The sequence below is a fragment of the Leucoraja erinacea genome, chromosome 3 (genome assembly GCF_028641065.1).
Source record: "Leucoraja erinacea ecotype New England chromosome 3, Leri_hhj_1, whole genome shotgun sequence".
NCBI classification, from domain to species: Eukaryota; Metazoa; Chordata; class Chondrichthyes; order Rajiformes; family Rajidae; genus Leucoraja; species Leucoraja erinaceus.
In genome coordinates this window covers 77,218,192-77,236,002 of record NC_073379.1, presented here as the reverse complement: position 1 = coordinate 77,236,002, position 17,811 = coordinate 77,218,192, and positions in this window count along the sequence as shown.

Sequence of the window (17,811 nt, the reverse complement as noted above, 5' to 3'; positions counted from 1 at the left end):
ACTTCTGTCCCTTAATTCTGAAGTCATGTCCTCTTGTTTGAATCTTCCCTATTCTCAAAGGGAAAAGCTGATCTACATCAACTCTGTCTATCCCTCTCATCATTTTAAAGACCTCTATCAAGTCCCCCCTTAACCTTCTGCGCTCCAGAGAATAAAGACATAACTTATTCAACCTTTCTCTGTAACTTAGTTGTTGAAACCTAGGCAACATTCTAATAAATCTCCTCTGTACTCTCTCTATTTTATTGACATCCTTCCTATAATTGGGCGACCAAAATTGTACACCATACTCCAGATTTCGTCTCACCAATGCCTTGTACAATTTTAACATTACATCCCAGCTTCTATACTCAATGCTCTGATTTATAAAGGCTAGCATAGCAAAAGCTTTCTTTACTACCCTATCTATATGAGATTCCACCTTCAAGGAACTATGCACGGTTATTCCCAGATCCCTCTGTTCAACTGTATTCTTCAATTCCCTACCATTTACCATGTACGTCCTATTTTGATTTGTCCTGCCAAGGTGTAGCACCTCACATTTATCAGCATTAAACTCCATCTGCCATCTTTCAGCCCATTCTTCCAAATGGCCTAAATCACTCTGTAGACTTTGGAAATCCTCTTCATTATCCACAACACCCCCTATCTTCGTATCATCTGCATACTTACTAATCCAATTTACCACACCTTCATCCAGATAATTGATGTCCATGACAAACAACAAAGGACCCAACACTGATCCCTGAGGCACCCCACTAGTCACCTGCCTCCAACCCGACAAACAACCATCCACCATTACCCTCTGGCTTCTCCCATTCAGCCACTGTTGAATCCATCTTGCTACCCCTGCATTTATACCCAACAGTTGAACCTTCTTAACCAACCTTCCATGAGGAACCTTGTCAAAGGCCTTACTAAAGTCCATATAGACAACATCATTAGTCAAACATGACCTTCCAGGCACAAATCCATGCAGACTGTTCCTAAACAGACCCTGTTTATCCAGATGCTTATATATATTATCTCTAAGTATCCTTTCCATTAATTTGCCCACCACTGAAGTCAAACTAACAGGCCTATAATTGCTAGGTTTACTCTTAGAACCCTTTTTAAACAATGGAACAACATGCGCAGCACGCCAATCCTCGGGGACTATTCCCATTTCTAATGACATTAGAAATATTTCTGTCATAGCCCCGGCTATTTCTACATTAACTTCCCTCAATGTCCTAGGGAATATCCTGTCAGGACCTGGAGACTTATCCACTTTTATATTTTTCGAAAGTGTCAGTACTTCTTTTACTTTGAATCTCATAGTATCCATAGCTACTCTACTAGTTTTCATTACCTCACACAATTCAATATCCTTCTCCTTGATGAAAACCGATGAAAAGAAATTGTTCAATATCTCCCCCATCTCTTTTGGCTCTGCAGATAGCTGTCCACTCTGTCTCTCCAATGGATCAATTTTATCCCTCGTTATCCTTTTGCTATTAATATAGCAGTAGAAACCATTTGGATTTACTTTCACCTTACTTGCCAAAGCAACCTCATGTCTTCTTTTAGCTTTTCTAATTTATTTCTTAAGATTCTTTTTACATTTCTTATACTCCTCAAGCACCTCATTTACTTCATGCTGCCTATAATTATTGTAGATCTCCCTCTTTTTCCGAACAAGATGTCCAATTTCCCTTGAAAACCAGGGCTCTTTCCACTTTTTACAGTTTCCTTTCAACCGAACAGGAACATAAAGATTCTGTACTCTTAAAATTTCCCCTTTAAATGTCCTCCATTTCTCTTCTACATCCTTCCCATAAAACAAAATGTCCCTGCTCACTCCTTTTAAATCATTTCGCATCTCATCAAAGTTAGCCTTTCTCCAATCAAAAATCTCAACCCTAGGTCCAGTTCTGACCCTCTCCATAATTATATTGAAGCTAATGGTATTGTGATCACTGGACCCGAAGTGCTCCCCAATGCATACCTCTGCCACCTATCCCATCTCATTACCTAACAGGAGGTCCAACACTGCCCCCTCCTCTAGTAGGTACCTCTATGTATTGCTGCAAAAAACTATCCTGCACACATTTTACAAACTCCAAACCATCCAGCCGATTTACCGAATGTGTTTCCCAGTCTATATGTGGAAAGTTGAAATCTCCCACAATCACTACTTTGTGCTTACTACTAATATCTGCTATCTCCTTACATATTTGCTATTCCAATTCTCGTTCCCCGTTTGGCGGTCTATAATACACCCCTATAAGTGTTGCTATCCCTTTCCCACTGCTCAGTTGCACCCAAATAGCCTCCCTAGATGAGCCCTCCAATCTATCCTGCCTAAGCACTGCTGTAATATCTTCCCTGACTAGTAATGCAACACCTCCACCTCTTGCCCCTCCAATTCTATCACCCCTGAAGCAACGAAATCCGGGAATATTTAGTTTCCAATCACAGCCCTCCTGCAACCATGTTTCACTGATCGCCACAACATCATACTTCCAGGTGTCTATCCAGACTCTAAGCTCATCCACCTTTCTTACAATGCTCCTAGCATTAAAATATGCACATTTAAGAAACCCCCCGTCTCTTCTTCTCTGTTTATTTCCTTTTTTTTCTTTCTCCTCTTGTGCCCGAGTGCTTCCCTTTTCTGCTTCCTGCCTCCCATTCTGTCTACTAGCTTTCACTATTTGAGTCCCTCGCCCCAACCATTCTAGTTTAAAGTCTCCCCAGTAGCCTTTGCAAATTTACCCGCCAAGATATTTGTCCCCCTCGGGTTCAAGTGCAACCCATCCTTTCTGTACAGGTCCCACCTTCCCCAAAAGAAGTCCCAATGATCCAGAAATTTGAATCCCTGCCCTCTGCACCAGTCTTTCTGCCACGCATTTATCCTCCACCTCGCTCCATTCATACTCTCACTGTTGCGTGGCACAGGCAGTAATCCTGAGATTGTTACCTTTTTGGCCCTTTTTGACATCAGGCTCCTCTCCCTCTGATTTCAAGATATCTTGGACGCGTTGAGACACGTCCGAGACCTTGGCACCAGGCACCCTGGTCTCCCGACTGCGCCCACAGAATCGCCTATCCTACCCCCTAACAATAGAGTCCCCAATTACTATTGCCCTCTTCTTTTTGTCCCTACCTTCAGGAGTAACAGGGCCGGTCTCTGTGCTGGAGGCCTGTCCGCTCTCGCTACCCCCGGGCAGGCTGTCATCCCCATCTATACTCAAACAGGAGTACTTATTTGCAAGGTGTACCGACATTGGAGTACTCACTCGTCCCTGCCTCTGCCCCTTGCCCTTCCTTAGCATGACCCACATGTCTCTCTCCCGTGGTTTTGGAGTGACCACCTCCCTATAACTCCCCTCTATGACCTCCTCACTCTCCCTGACCAGACAGAGGTCATTGAGCTGCTGCTCCAGGATCCTAATACGGTCCCTTAGGAGCCCCATCTCGCTGCACCTGGTGCAGATGTGGACGTGTGGAGGGCCATCTGACACCATGACCTCCCACATCTGACATCCCGAACAGTACACTGCTCTGGCTGTCATTCTCCTGCCTTACCCTGGATCCGATACAAGTATAATACAATAGAAACTGCTGGGAGAAATCAGCAGGTATCTGACTCACAACAGCTGCTACCTCTTGACCTTTAAACTGCACCTTAATTATATAAACAAAAAGCACTGTACCCTTAACTCACTGTACCTTTACTAAAGCACTGTACCCTTAGCTCACTGTACCCTTGGCTCACTGTACCTTTAACCAGAAAGCAGAAATGCTAACCTGAGGTTGCGCCCAATCAGCAGCTTCCTCTAGTTTGCTTCCACCAATCAGCGGCTTCCACCAGAACTCTCCCTATGAAGTGTGGAACGTTACAGACTTTGGTAAGCCCTGACCCTCCTCCACTCGCTCCAACGGTTCCCGGGCCTCTGTGAAAGCAAGCCCCGCACTCGATTTATATACTCACCGCCCTGACCCTCCTCCACTCGCTCCAACGGTCCCGGGCCTCTGTGAAAGCAAGCCCCGCACTCGATTTATATACTCACCGCCCTGACCCTCCTCCACTCGCTCCAACGGTTCCCGGGCCTCTGTGAAAGCAAGCCCCGCACTCGATTTATATACTCACCGCCCTGACCCTCCTCCGCTCTCTCCAACGGTCCTGGGCCTCTGTGAAAGCAAGCCCCGCGCTCGATTTATATACTCACCGCCCTGACCCTCCTCCACTCTCTCCAACGGTCCCGGGCATATGAATAATATTAAACAATATCAAATAATATCAAACATTTGGAACTGCTTTCTTTTCGATAACAATACTGAAAAATATGAATTCCATAGTTTGTGACATAAATACACATTTTAATGTGATCATTATATACAGATGTAACATTTCCATTTTGAGATCGGGGGGAGTGCTGGGGGCAAACATGCGTCAAGCCGATAGCCTAATCGTTAAAGAGTTAAAAGGTAGCCTAATCGATAAAGCGCTGAGAAGAGGAATCAGAGCTGCCAAGGAAAGAAACTCTGAGAAGTTGAGGAGCAAGTTCTCAGCTAGTAATTCTTCTTCAGTTTGGAAAGGCATGCAAGAAATCACCAGCAATAAGAGGAAAGCCCCCCGCTCTTTGGACAATCGTCAGCTGACGAACAACCTGAATGAGTATTACTGCAGGTTTGAAAATCAGAAACGTAAACCTGAAACCCCCTCCCCAACAAACACAGCCAGACCCCAGTCTGCAAAGAATGTACCCTGCACCCTCTCCTTCCCATTCACCACTTCACACCTACTTAAGGCAAGACTCCAGTATGAAAAGAGTGGAACCTTTCCCATCCCACCCAACCACTTCACACCCACTCACAGCCTGACCTCAGTCTGCAAAGACTGGGCCCTTCTACACCCACCCCACTCCAATCACCACTTCACACCCAATGACAGCACCTCCACAGACACCTCTGTCAAGCTTCTCAAGTTTGTGGCTGACAAAACCCTGATTGGACTGATCCAGGATGGGGATCTCTGTACTCTTTTCAGTTTGACATCTTTCCTATAACATGGTGCCTAGAACTGAACACAATATTCTAAATGCGGTCTCACCAAAGTCTTATACAACTGCAACATGACCTCCCAACTTCTATACTCAATACTCTGACTGATGAAGGCCAAAGTGCCAAAAGCCTTTTTGACCACCTGATATACCTGCGACACGACCTTCAAGGAACCATGCAACCATCCTCTGGCATTCCTCTGCCCACCTGGCTAATTGATCCAGATCCTGCTGCAATCTTTCACAACCATCTTCACCATCTGCAAAACCACTCACTTCTGTATCATCAGCAAACTTGCTAATCTTGCCCTGTTCTGTGAAGTGCTGGAGTAACTCAGCGGGTCGGGTGAGTACAGAAGTTGGGAGGTCATGTTGCAGTTGCATAAGAAGTTGGTGAGGCCGCATTCAGTGTATTGTGTTCAGTTCTGGGCACCATGTTATAGGAAAGATTTTTCTTTATCAGAAGGCACGAACATTCGGTTCGGTATATGTTGAACTGGAGGGCAGTACTTGTGTATAAACTCTATTGTATATCCCTGGATACTGCTTAAGATGTAAGTATCGGTTGTTAACATGCTCCATGCATTCAGAAAAGAGTGTAATCTCCCCCCAACCTCCATGCTCCCTGTATTTTGTAGGGAACCAGATCCACCTACCTCCATAGTTACCAGTGGCAGGTTTACTTCTTTTTGTAGGTTCTTCGCTGCTGTTGTTGCGCTGGTGTCTGGATTTTCGGTTTGGTTGGCGTTGGAGGCCCCCGCATCTTCCAAGAAGGCTGGTCTGGGCCATTGCCTAAAAAGACTCATGTTTTGAATACCGGGCCTTCGAGCTTTCACCAGTTCTGCTGGTGGGTACGTAGGGGTGCTGTCTTTGGCTGTAGTGTTTGTTGGAGTCCATTTTATTAGTCCAGTAAGTTCTCTTGTTCCTGCACCCCTTGCACACTTGTCTTTCCTTCTGCGGACCCCTCTTCCAGGTCAGCCCAGAACTGACCCGCAGTGCTCCCTTCTGATGAGGTAGAAGCACTGTGCAGCCCTTCAAGAGGTACTGCTGTGGGTTTATCATAGGGCCCACAGTGACCCGACTCCATCTCCCAGAGTCTGTCACGTTGGAGCAAATGCTCCACACACCGCTCCATCTGGCCCCAGCGTCTCGGTCGCTGGCCGCCCACGGTTGTTCACAGTCGGACTCCTCTGAGTCCACCACCTTGTTTGTTTTTGTGTCTAGCCTTTCCGCCCGGCTGCGTGGATCTGGCCGGTGCGAAGGCGACATCGGGCACAGCTGATCCCACTATCGGTGATCCGAGTGCCGCTGGCTGCTGCTGGCTGCCTGCTGCTCCGCGGTCCTCCCTCACCAGCTTTGTCCTTACTGTCCTTCCGTGGAGTGGATCTGGCCATTGCGGAGGCGACATCAGGCACAGCTGATCCCATCTAGCCCACCAGCTTTGTCGCAGCCCGTTGGTTTCTCCACCTGTAATTAGCATGGTAAAACCCGAAAAAGACCGCAGCTCTTACCTGCAGGTCCAAGTTAAAATTGTCGCCACGGGGGAACGTCGTTTCACCCCGTCTCCTGCCGTTTTCGACTTGTCCAAAAAGTCGACGGCCCCATTTGAATAGTCTCCCGCCCGGCCGTGGTGTTCTGGCCGGCGCGGGACCAAAAGTCGGCACAGCTGATCTCTTACCGGGCTTGTGCCTTCAGCTGCTGCTGGCTCCCGCAACTTTGCGGTCCTCCGCAGCCAGCTTTACTCGCAGCACTTGTGGACACTGTTTTGTCCAGCTTCCCCCCCTGTGTAAAAACAGCGCGGGGCCAAAACTACCACAGAGTAAATCACTTACTTGCAGGTCGTGGTTTCAAACTTACCGCTGCGGGGGACACTTCACCCCGCCTGTCCTTTCGCAAGCGTGAAGCAATATGTCACGCATGCGTCATGGCGGGGTTCTTCACGTAGTCACTCACGTGACTCCGAAGTAAAATTTGGTGCAAAAATGCTCCAAAACAAGGCTCAGAATGGATCAGAGAGCATCTAAAATCCCTGAGCTTCCAGGGCCCTTAAGCGGGCCCTGGACCCCGGCATCGAGGGACTTCACGCTTCGCGCTCATGATGTGTGCAGCGCACGCATTATTTCACATTAAATTTTTTGTAATCCTGTCATGCCACCACCCTTTTTGAAAAGCTTCATACGGGCCAGTTGTGTAATGCCATTCTGTGGATAATGTTTGGTCTGTTAATGTTGCCATGTTTTTAAACAATCTGCAGGCTAATGTTACAACAAAGTTTGAGGCAGTAGGTCCAGAGAGATTAAAATAGTAAGATTAAATGAGAACTTACCAGTTTGAAGTTTGATCTGTATTTTACGAGGAGTTACGATGAGGGATTACGTGAAGAACCCGCTCAGCACGCATGCGCGGCATACTTCAAAGCAGCAGTGTGGAATCACAGATAGACACAGTTATTGAAACAAACATAGTAAAGACAAGGAGACATCAGTTTATCAGTTTGATCCATATTATTGAGGGTGGGAGCGGAGGGCACGTAATCCCTCATCGTAACTCCTCGTAAAATACAGATCAAACTTCAAACTGGTAAGTTCTCGTTTAATCTTACTATTTTACTTCGGAGTCACGTGAGTGATTCCGTGAAGACTTCAAAGCTCTGTGATTTCAAACCGTGTAACAGTTATTACTTCACGCACTGGTGAAGTCCTTGAGGGAGGAAGTGTGTTATCATAATCAACCAATGAATCTGTTTGTAGAAAAACACAATGGTATTTTTTTAACAATAACAACAAAGAAATTAAATTGCTCCCCTAGGCTTAAATTAAATATTTGCAGTCTGTAAAATCTTTCCTGCAAATAAAACAGGTTTTGCCAATGGCTTATTATAAAATTTCTGAACGGTCTTTCCCCCGACCATCCTGCTGTAGCCAAGATGTGGTCTATAGGCACGTCCATTCTTTTTGCCGTTGACGTGGATGCTGCCCTGGTGGAATGAAATTTGTACATGTTAGTGTTTATCCCAGCAGTTTTTAGCACCTGCTTGAGCCATCTCGCAATGGTTTGGCTCGTCACCCGATCATAAGGTTTTTTATGACTGACCCACAAGGCTTTTCATCTCCCTCGAATATTTTGGTTGTGTCTATGTAGGATAGTAGGTGGGTCATGGCACATAACCGTGGTACTGGCGGGTAAGCCCGGAATTCCACAACTGGATTAGGTGTTCCTGGTCTGCTCTGTTTGATCAGTCCCTGGATAACGACAGAGAACTGGTCTGGAGCTGTGAGCATGCTGTCCAGTCGCAATAGGTGTAGTGTCTTGTACTCTCTATTCTGTGCTGAGAACTCCACCCTCCCAGACAGTCTTGATCCACGACAAAACACTAGATGCTGAGCTGAGCGGCAAAGTACAAACACTGGAAGCCATGCTATATAATCCATGCCTGACCATTCAACTTACTGCCAGCCACAGCCAGTATATCAAATGCATCTCCTTTCATTTTAGAAAGATCACTAACCTCAAAATATGTAGTGCTCATTTATTCTGATCTATTATAACGTTTTTATTTATGTTCTAATGGGTGTTTCCTATAGTTCTAAATAAAATCTATAACTTTTCTAATTTTTTCATGATTCTCATTTTCCCCCAACTATTTTTGAACATAGTGGTATGTTTTTCTGAGTGTATCAGCCAGAAGAGCTCCAGGGCGGTTGGCCTGTTAGGTTTGTTGTCGCTTGCATTGTTCCCCCCGGCAACATGTTGGGAAATGGACAATCTGACTGTGGCCACGGGACATGGGTCAAGATCAGTGCCACCCTGCCACAATGTTTTTTTAATCTACAATTTGTGAGGGAGAAGGGTAAATCGGAGGTGTCAGTATTACAGTTGAACAAAGGGGACTATGGAGCCATGAGGGAGGAGCTGGCCAAAGGTTTTTTTTAATTAATTTTATTGGAAGCAATTGTACAAGAATAAAGCAATCAACATGAAAGTTATACAATTTTCGTACAGCTTCATTTTTTTAAGATTAATACATAAATAAAGAAAAAGAGAAAAAAGGAAAGAATGAAGAAAAAGAAGAAAAAATGCAAAAGAGAGAGAAGAAAAGACCCCTAAACTACCAAAGAAGTGCGCAAATGCCTTATCTAAAGTAGACGGTTTCAATGAGGGATTGTTAGCAATAGGTAGAAGGAGAGACAAATTTCTCAGTTTGAGACTTAATTTCAACTATTTCCAGATATGTAGGGTACCGTGTATTATCGGATTTTGCTCATATGTTGATTTATTCAGATGTATTGGAGAAAGAAGAATCGCGCCTATGTTAAAAGGCAAACAATCTTCCCTCTCCATTTTTAACCAATTTACCTGTTGACATGTTTATCCATCCAGAAGATCATATTTTTGATGTTTGTCGCCCAATAGTAGAAAAGAAAATTAGGAAGAGCTAATCCTTCATTTTCTTTGGATTTACACAAATGTCTTTTGTGTTTTCTGTGGGTTTTGTAGTCCCAGATGAAGTTTGTAATAATAGAGTCAATTTTTTTGAAAAAACTTGTGAGGAGATATATCGGTATCGATTGAAATAAATATAGTTGTGGAAGGAAGGTCATCTTTGTGGCATTTACTCTACCTACAGTATAAGGGAAATAGGGAGTGTTTTCCAAAATTGAATGTGGGCATTTAGTTTAGTAATTAGTGGTGCGAAATTTGTTTTAAATAGGGAGGTGTATTTTCTAGTCACGTAAACTCCGAGGTATCAGTAACAATTCTGAAGGGAAATGTTTGAAGTTGAGACGGATCTTGAGCTTTTATTGGCATAATTTCACTTTTATTCCAATTTATTCTATAACCTGAAAAGGCACCAAATTGTTCTATAAGATTTAATACATTTGGAATACTAACTTGAAAATTAGTAATGTATAAAAGTACATTGTCTGCATATAACAAAATCTTGTTACTGGTATATTTAGTGTTATATCCGTAAATACCCAAATGTAATACTCTCTGCGAGAGGTTCTATGGCTAAGGCAAATAACATTGGTGAAGGGGCGCTGTTACCCCTGGATAAATGTTACCCCTGGATAGCTGTCGGATTATTATATAACAGCTTCACCCATGAAATGAAGTTTTCTCCTAATTGGAATTTTTCCAACACTTTAAAAAAATAAGCCCATTCCACTTGGTCGAAAGCTTTTTCTACATCTAGGGAAATAATTGTTAAATCTTCGTTTATAGTTCTGTGCGAGTAAATTATATTAAACAAACGTCTCAAGTTATAAAACGAATGTCGCTAAGGTAAAAACCCAGTTTGATCTGGATGTATTAATTTACTGATATATAGACTTAGTCTGCATGCCAAAGTCTTGGCTAATATCTTCTGGTTTGTATTTAACAGAGCTATTGCCCTATATGATCCAGGCTCTTCAAAATGTTTATATTTTTTAGGTATCAGTGTAATGGTTGATTCAGCAAGGGTTTGTGGTAAGGTCTGCTCTTTAAAAGCATGAATATAAAGTGCTCGTTAGCTGGGAAGATTGAATCATTAAATTATTTGTAAAATTCATTACTAAACCCGACCGGACCTGGCGTTTTTCCACTTTTCAGTGATTTAATAGTCTCTTCAATGTCTTTTGTTGTTATCTCAGCACCTAATACATCTCGTTCCTCCTCATTAAGGATGGGAGATTGCAATTTTCAAGAAAACTTTTAATCTTTGCAGGGTCGGCTGTTGTTTTTGATGAATATAGGTTTTGATAGAGTTTTAAGAATCTTTCATTAATATCTTTGGGCAATGTGAGCAACTTTCCTTTTTCTGATCTAATTTTTTGAATAGTATGATCTATCTCCATTTTTTATGAGCTCCATTTTTGAGATGCGTCTCCTGCAAAAATATTATATCAGTATTAATAGATTTTAAATGGGCTAGTACTTTGCCCCTTTTAATTGGCTTGTTAACGCCCCTAACGTTCCAACCACAACATGTAATTCCTCCAATTTTCCGAGCAACGTCGTCTTGCATTTCAAAGCTTACATGGTTACCTTTGACTCAAATGGTCCAACACAATATTTGAAATGATTCCTTTTGTTGCTGGGTGGGTGAGCCCTGACCCATTTTCCCCTATCCCCCGGAGATATCTCCCAGAAAAAAGTGCATTAATAAAAATAGTTAGGCTATTTAGTAGAAAAGATAGAAAGTGAAAAAGAAAAACAACGGAAATTGCAACATATAGAAGTGCTGCTAGTGGATACCACCCAATGGTGGTGTGATTCATGATAACTTCCGTAGATGATGCTAATAATAAGTAACCCCGCTCCTTAAGGAGTTAATAAACACTAAATAGAACAGACCACAAAAAACAATATGCAAATCCGTCAAGGGATCAGCGTTCCCAAGAGGTTGAGTATCTTATTGTGCTCTAATTAACTAGTTAAATATTGGATAATTAGACTAATATATGGTGCTTATTACATAACTTTCTAATAGTACTGTTTTGGCTTATTAACCGATTCAAAGTCGGTGAACCTATGGCAACTTGTTGATTACAAATGACGTTTACATAGACAAAACTCTCTCTCTCTCTCTCTCCCTCACTCTCTACCTCCCTCTGCCTCCCACAACCTTTCCAAAGCATTCCAATTCAATCTCTAAACTTCCCCAAAACTTACGAAAACTTGTTCCACACTTCCCAACACTTGCCCAACCGATCTCTCTCTCTCTTTCCCTCTCTCTGCCCCCCTCGCTTTCCCCATCCCTCTCTCCTCTCCCAAAACTTTCCACAACTTGCTCTAACTAGATCTCACTTGCATTAGCTCTCTCTACCACTCCCTCGCTCCCTCTTCCTCCCCCTCCTTCTCTCTCTCTACTACTCTACCCCTACCCCTCCCCTTCTCTACCTTGCTCCCTCTCTCTCTGTCACTCGATCTCTCAAGTTCTCTGTTTAACGTATTAACCGACTGTGTCAGTAACTTTATAACAGCGTATTAATTATAACCACAGTATAAATGCATACAATATAGATGAATTAAAGACACAGTATAAATTCAGTATAGATACAGTGTAATCCTCTTGGTTGGCATCATGACATAAACTCGGTTACATAGTTACTTATCCTTGGCGGAACCCGCAGTGTCTTGGACAAACTTGAATGCTTTGTCCGGATCGGTGAAGAAGTATTCAGTCGCATTATATGTAACTCGCAGTTTGGCTGGATAAAGTAGACCGAATCTGAGATCTGGTATGTCCCACAAAATGGCTCTTGACATGGTAAAGAGTGCCCTTTTCTTAACGACTTCGACAGGATAGTCTCTGAATATTCGTATGTTCTCCCCTTCAAAGGTTTGGTTTCTGTTGTTGTCAACTTCCTTCATGATGTCTTCTAAAACGTAGCGGTGATGTACCTTCAGAATGAGCTGCCTTGATTGAGCTGTGAGAACTGGCCGGGCTCTCAGAGCTCTGTGAGACCGGTCCAGTTTAGGTTTTTCATCCAGACTAAGTACATCTTGCAGTAATTGTGCCGCAAAATCTCAAAGATTTTTACCGTGTTCCTTTCCTTCTTTCACACCAACAATCCTTAAATTCTGGCATTTTGAACGCCCTTCCAAATCAAGACATTTTTCAGTCACTTTGGCAAGTAGCCCAGAAATATGCTCTAGTTCAGCCTGTGTGTTGTCTGGGCATTTTCGGCAGTAGCAGATTCCAGTTCTCAAATAGCCTTGCTTTGTCTTTTTGAAGTAGCAAGAATAGGCTTCAGATTACGGCTGATATCAGTTTCAAATTGGTTCTTTGGATCCGTCTTCACGAAGGAGGACACAAACAATCTCCCTGATGTACTAGTGGCTAGAGGATATTGGGTGACGGAGGAACTGAAGGAAATTCACGTCAGGAAATGGTTCTGGGTAGACTAATGGGACTAAAGGCGGATAAATCCCCAGTGTTCTTTTTAAGAAAGGCGGGAAAGAGAAAACAGGGAATTATAGACCAGTTAGCCTGACATCGGTGGTGGAGAAGATGCTGGAGTCAATTATAAAAGATGAAATAGCAGCACATTTGGATATCAGTGGCAGGATGCAGTGTGGATAAATGCGAGGTTATCCATTTTTGTGGCAAAAACAGGAAGGCAGATTATTATCTAAATGATGTCAAGGGAAAAGACGAAGTACAACGGGATCTGGGGGTCCTTGTTCATCAGTCACTGAAAGTAAGCATGCAGGTACAGCAGGCAGTGAAGAAAGCGAATGGCATGTTGGCCTTCATAACAAAAGGAGTTGAGTATAGGAGCAAAGAGGTCCTTCTGCAGTTGTACAGGGCCCCAGTGAGACCACACCTGGAGTATTGTGTGCAGTTTTGATCTCCAAATTTGAGGAAGGGCATTCTTGCTATTGAGGAAGTGCAGCGTAGGTTCACAAGGTTAATTCCCGGGATGGCGGGACTGTCCTATGTTGATAGAATGGAGCGGCTGGGCTTTTACACTCTGGAATTTAAAGGAAGAGAGGGATTTTTTTGTTTTGTATGCTATCTAATCAATCAAATAATGCTCTGCATGAATACAATCGAGCCATACACAAGTACAACAGGTAAAGCAAAGGGGAAAAAATAGTAGTGGGCAGAATATAGTTTTGCAGCATTTTAGCATTATAGTTGCAGAGAAAAAGTCCAATGTTCTGTCACCTAAGGCTGAAATGCTTGAAACCCAAAGTCCATGCACACTCTCAGTCGGACTGACTGCGGGTCAGAAATAGAGATGATAAATGTTAATCAGGTTCTGCTATCAAATTCATTTGGATCTGGAGGAATCCTATTCTACCAGCTTTCCTGAGCTCCCTTGTTCTTTCATACCTCTAAGCTAATATCCAGCCCACTCAGTTTGACAACATGCCAGATTTGAAACCAATCTGTACATTCGCATCAACTCTGCATTCATAAACCTACCTTTCCGTGACAATTTTACTACTAGTGTGTTTGAAATCTTGGCAAGCAGTTTGTTGAAATAGGCAATGCTTTGTTATGGAATAAGTGTGTGAATCGCTGTGTTAATGATAACATTTAAAGAAAGCCTAAAATTTATAAGAACTTTGTTAGAACTCTATTTTTAAAGAGATGTGTTACATCTTGAGGATTTGATTAATTATTTATTTGCTGCTGTAAGCATTCTGTAATGTGAGCCCGGCTGTTGTATACATTTAAGGGTAGCTTTTTAAACCCACGATCTTCTTCTTCTTGCGTATGACGTGCACAGCCTAAGTTGTAGGACAACTTGTTCTATTTGATCTTATTTGATTGTGCGCACCAGGTTGATTGCATTCGTCAAAAAAGGGCGGACCACGTGAAGGTTGCAATCTTCCACCCCCACCCACTATCTGGTAACACAGAAGTAATCAAGGAACTTGAGTTGCAATACACAAGTACAACAGGTAGAGCAAAGCATGTTGCCTTTACTTTGGTTTTGGACAGTATGAAAATAAACACCTGATCAGATCCTTCCATTTTGGCTGTAACAGGGTTATTAATAATATATAAGCAGTATTAAATGCAAAACAGCAAATTACAGTGACTGATATAACACGTCCAGTGCTTCTGAAGTTGAGAAATTAATAATGGGAGCAAACCTGCAATAATATTTTTTTTCATAAATTGAGCTAGGTTATAAGTTCAAATCTCTTGAATCAACTGGGCCAGTTGATCCAATACATCTGTTAATTCATGAATTGGCTTGAAAGAAACATTAGTGTTCCAGATTACCTGATTCAACTATGTCCCTCAGCGAAGAAATCTAACCTCATCTTGTTTACGCCTGACTCCAGTCACATAATATATGCTTAACTCTCAATGTTATTAATGAAATTTGAAATGGTTGACCATCACTGCCTTGTCAGTGCCACCCACAATCCATGGACAATATTTACAAAAGTGCTCCATTCATTATTGATATTGATATTTTAAAGCAAGCCTTCAATGCAAAATCGCTTCCAAGTTATCTCAACCACAGTCTCTTCACAAAAACGTTATTCAGTGGAGGTCAGGGCTGGCCTTTAACCGATTGGACCAATTGCTCCCAATTGTGCCCTGCGCCTAAGGGGGCCCCGCGCCAGAGTAATCTACTCTCTGCTCAGGTAGATCTACCCCGAGTGGAGGGGGGGAGAGAGGGGTGGAGGGAGAGTAGAGGGGTGGAGGGGCCAGCCCACACACACACACACACACACACACACACCCACACACACACACACACACACACACTCACACACACACACACACACACACACACACACACACACACGCACACACACACACACACGCACACACACACACACACACGCGCGCGCGCAACTAAGTTAGGATGGGGTAAAAGCCCAAAGGGTAGGATGGGGCTGAAGCCCAACATTTAATGCCTGGACTGGTTTTTCGCCAATAGTTATTGGTTTTCCAGGATCTAGTTAATTAAATAACTTTTTTTAATTTCACAGTCATTAAAACATAGAAACATAGAAACATAGAAAATAGGTGCAGGAGTAGGCCATTCGGCCCTTCAAGCCTGCACCGCCATTCAATATGATCATGGCTGATCATTCAACTCAGTATCCTGTACCTGCCTTCTCTCCATACCCCCTGATCCCTTTAGCCATATTTATATTTATCCCTTCTTAAATATAGCCAATGAACTGGCCTCAACTACCTTCTGTGGCAGAGAATTCCAGAGATTCACCACGCTCTGTGTGAAAAATGTTTTCCTCATCTCGGTCCTAAAAGATTTCCCCCTTATCCTTAAACTGTGACCCGTTGTTCTGGACTTCCCCAACATCGGGAACAATCTTCCTGCATCTAGCCTGTCCAACCCCTTAAGAATTTTGTAAGTTTCTATAAGATCCCCCTTCAATCTTCTAAATTCTAGCGAGTACAAACCGAGTCTATCCAGTCTTTCTTCATATGAAAGTACTGACATCCCAGGAATCACCATCAGTCTGGTGAACCTTCTCTGTACTCCCTCTATGGCAAGAATGTCCTTCCTCAGATTAGGAGACCAAAACTGTACGCAATACTCCAGGTGTGTTCTCACCAAGACCCTGTGCAACTGCAGTAGAACCTCCCTGCTCCCTTGCTATGAATGCTAACATACCATTCGCCTTCTTCACTGCCTGCTGCACCTGCATGCCTACTTTTAATGACTGGTGTACCATGACACCCAGGTCACGTTGCAACTCCCCCTTTCCTAATCGGCCACCATTCAGATAATAGTCTACTTTCCTGTTTTTGCCACCAAAGTGGATAACCTCACATTTATCCACATTATACTGCATCTGCCATGCATTTGCCCACTCACCCAGCCTATCCAAGTCACCTTGCAGCTTCCTAGCATCCTCCTCACAGCTAACACTGCCCCCCAGCGTGTCATCTGCAAATTTGGAGATGTTGCATTCAATTCCCTCATCCAGATCATTAATGTATATTGTAAATAGCTTGTGTCCCAGCACTGAGCCTTGCGGTACCCCACTAGTCACTGCCTGCCATTGTGAAAAGGACCCGTTTACTCCTACTCTTTGCTTCCTGTCTGCCAGCCAGTTATCTATCCACATCAATACTGAACCCCCAATACCGTGTGCTTTAAATTTGTATACTAATCTCTTATGTGGGACCTTGTCGAAAGCCTTCTGAAAGTCCAGATATAACACATCCACTGGTTCTCCCTTATCCACTCTACTAGTTATACCCTTGAAAAATTCTATAAGATTCGTCAGACATGATTTACCTTTCATAAATCCATGCTGACTTTGTCCAATGATTTCACCACTTTCCAAATGTGCTGCTATCCGATCTTTAATAACTGATTCTAGCAGTTTCCCCAAACAAGTGGTATTGTAATTATGTACTTTTCAGAGGTGATCTATACATTTAGTTTTTTTACTTGTAGGCTTACATGTATGCAATTTTATATTAAAATGTAGCTTAGATCTGTTTGGTCCATTAACTCACACGCACTTTTTAAGCGCACATTTTGATTGCTTTCCCTTCTACCATAGACTTTATTTATATTTCTATGATTCTACAGACCTTGGCTGGGAACTTGGGGCTCACCAAAATTGTTCCCAATTGGGCCCCGCACCTCCTAATGCCTAAACCTAACTGGGGACATACAGTTATACGAATTCTTCACAAAAACGTTAATAAGTTATAGGAGTAGAATTAGGCCATTTAACCCATCGAGTCTGCTCCGCCATTTAATCATGGCTGATCTCTGCCTCCTCATCCCATTTTCTTGCCTTCTCCCCATACCCCCATGGCAGGAATTTCTGGGCATAATCCGGAAAACGCAGGATCATTTCATTCCAAAAAGGACAAAAGATTCTAAGGGGAGTAGGAGGCAACTGTGGCTGACAAGAGAAGTTAGGGATAGAATAAAACTAAAAGAAAAGATGTATAACACAGCAAAGAGTAGCCCGAAGCCAGAGGATTGGGAAACTTTCATAGGCCAACAGAAGAAAACAAAACGGGCAATACGGGCTGAAAAGATGAAGTACGAAGGGAAGCTGGCCAGGAATATAAAGATGGACAGTAAAAGCTTCTTTAGATATGTTAAGGGAAAAAGAGTAGCAATTGTGGGTCCCTTGAAGGCAGACACGGGTGAAATGATTATGGGTAACATGGAAATGGCAGAAGAGTTGAACAGGTACTTCGGATCTGTCTTCACTAAGGAAGACACAAACAATCTCCCAGATGTACTGGAGGACAGAGGATCTAAGGGGGTAGAGGAACTGAAGGAAATTTTCATTAGGCGAGAAATAT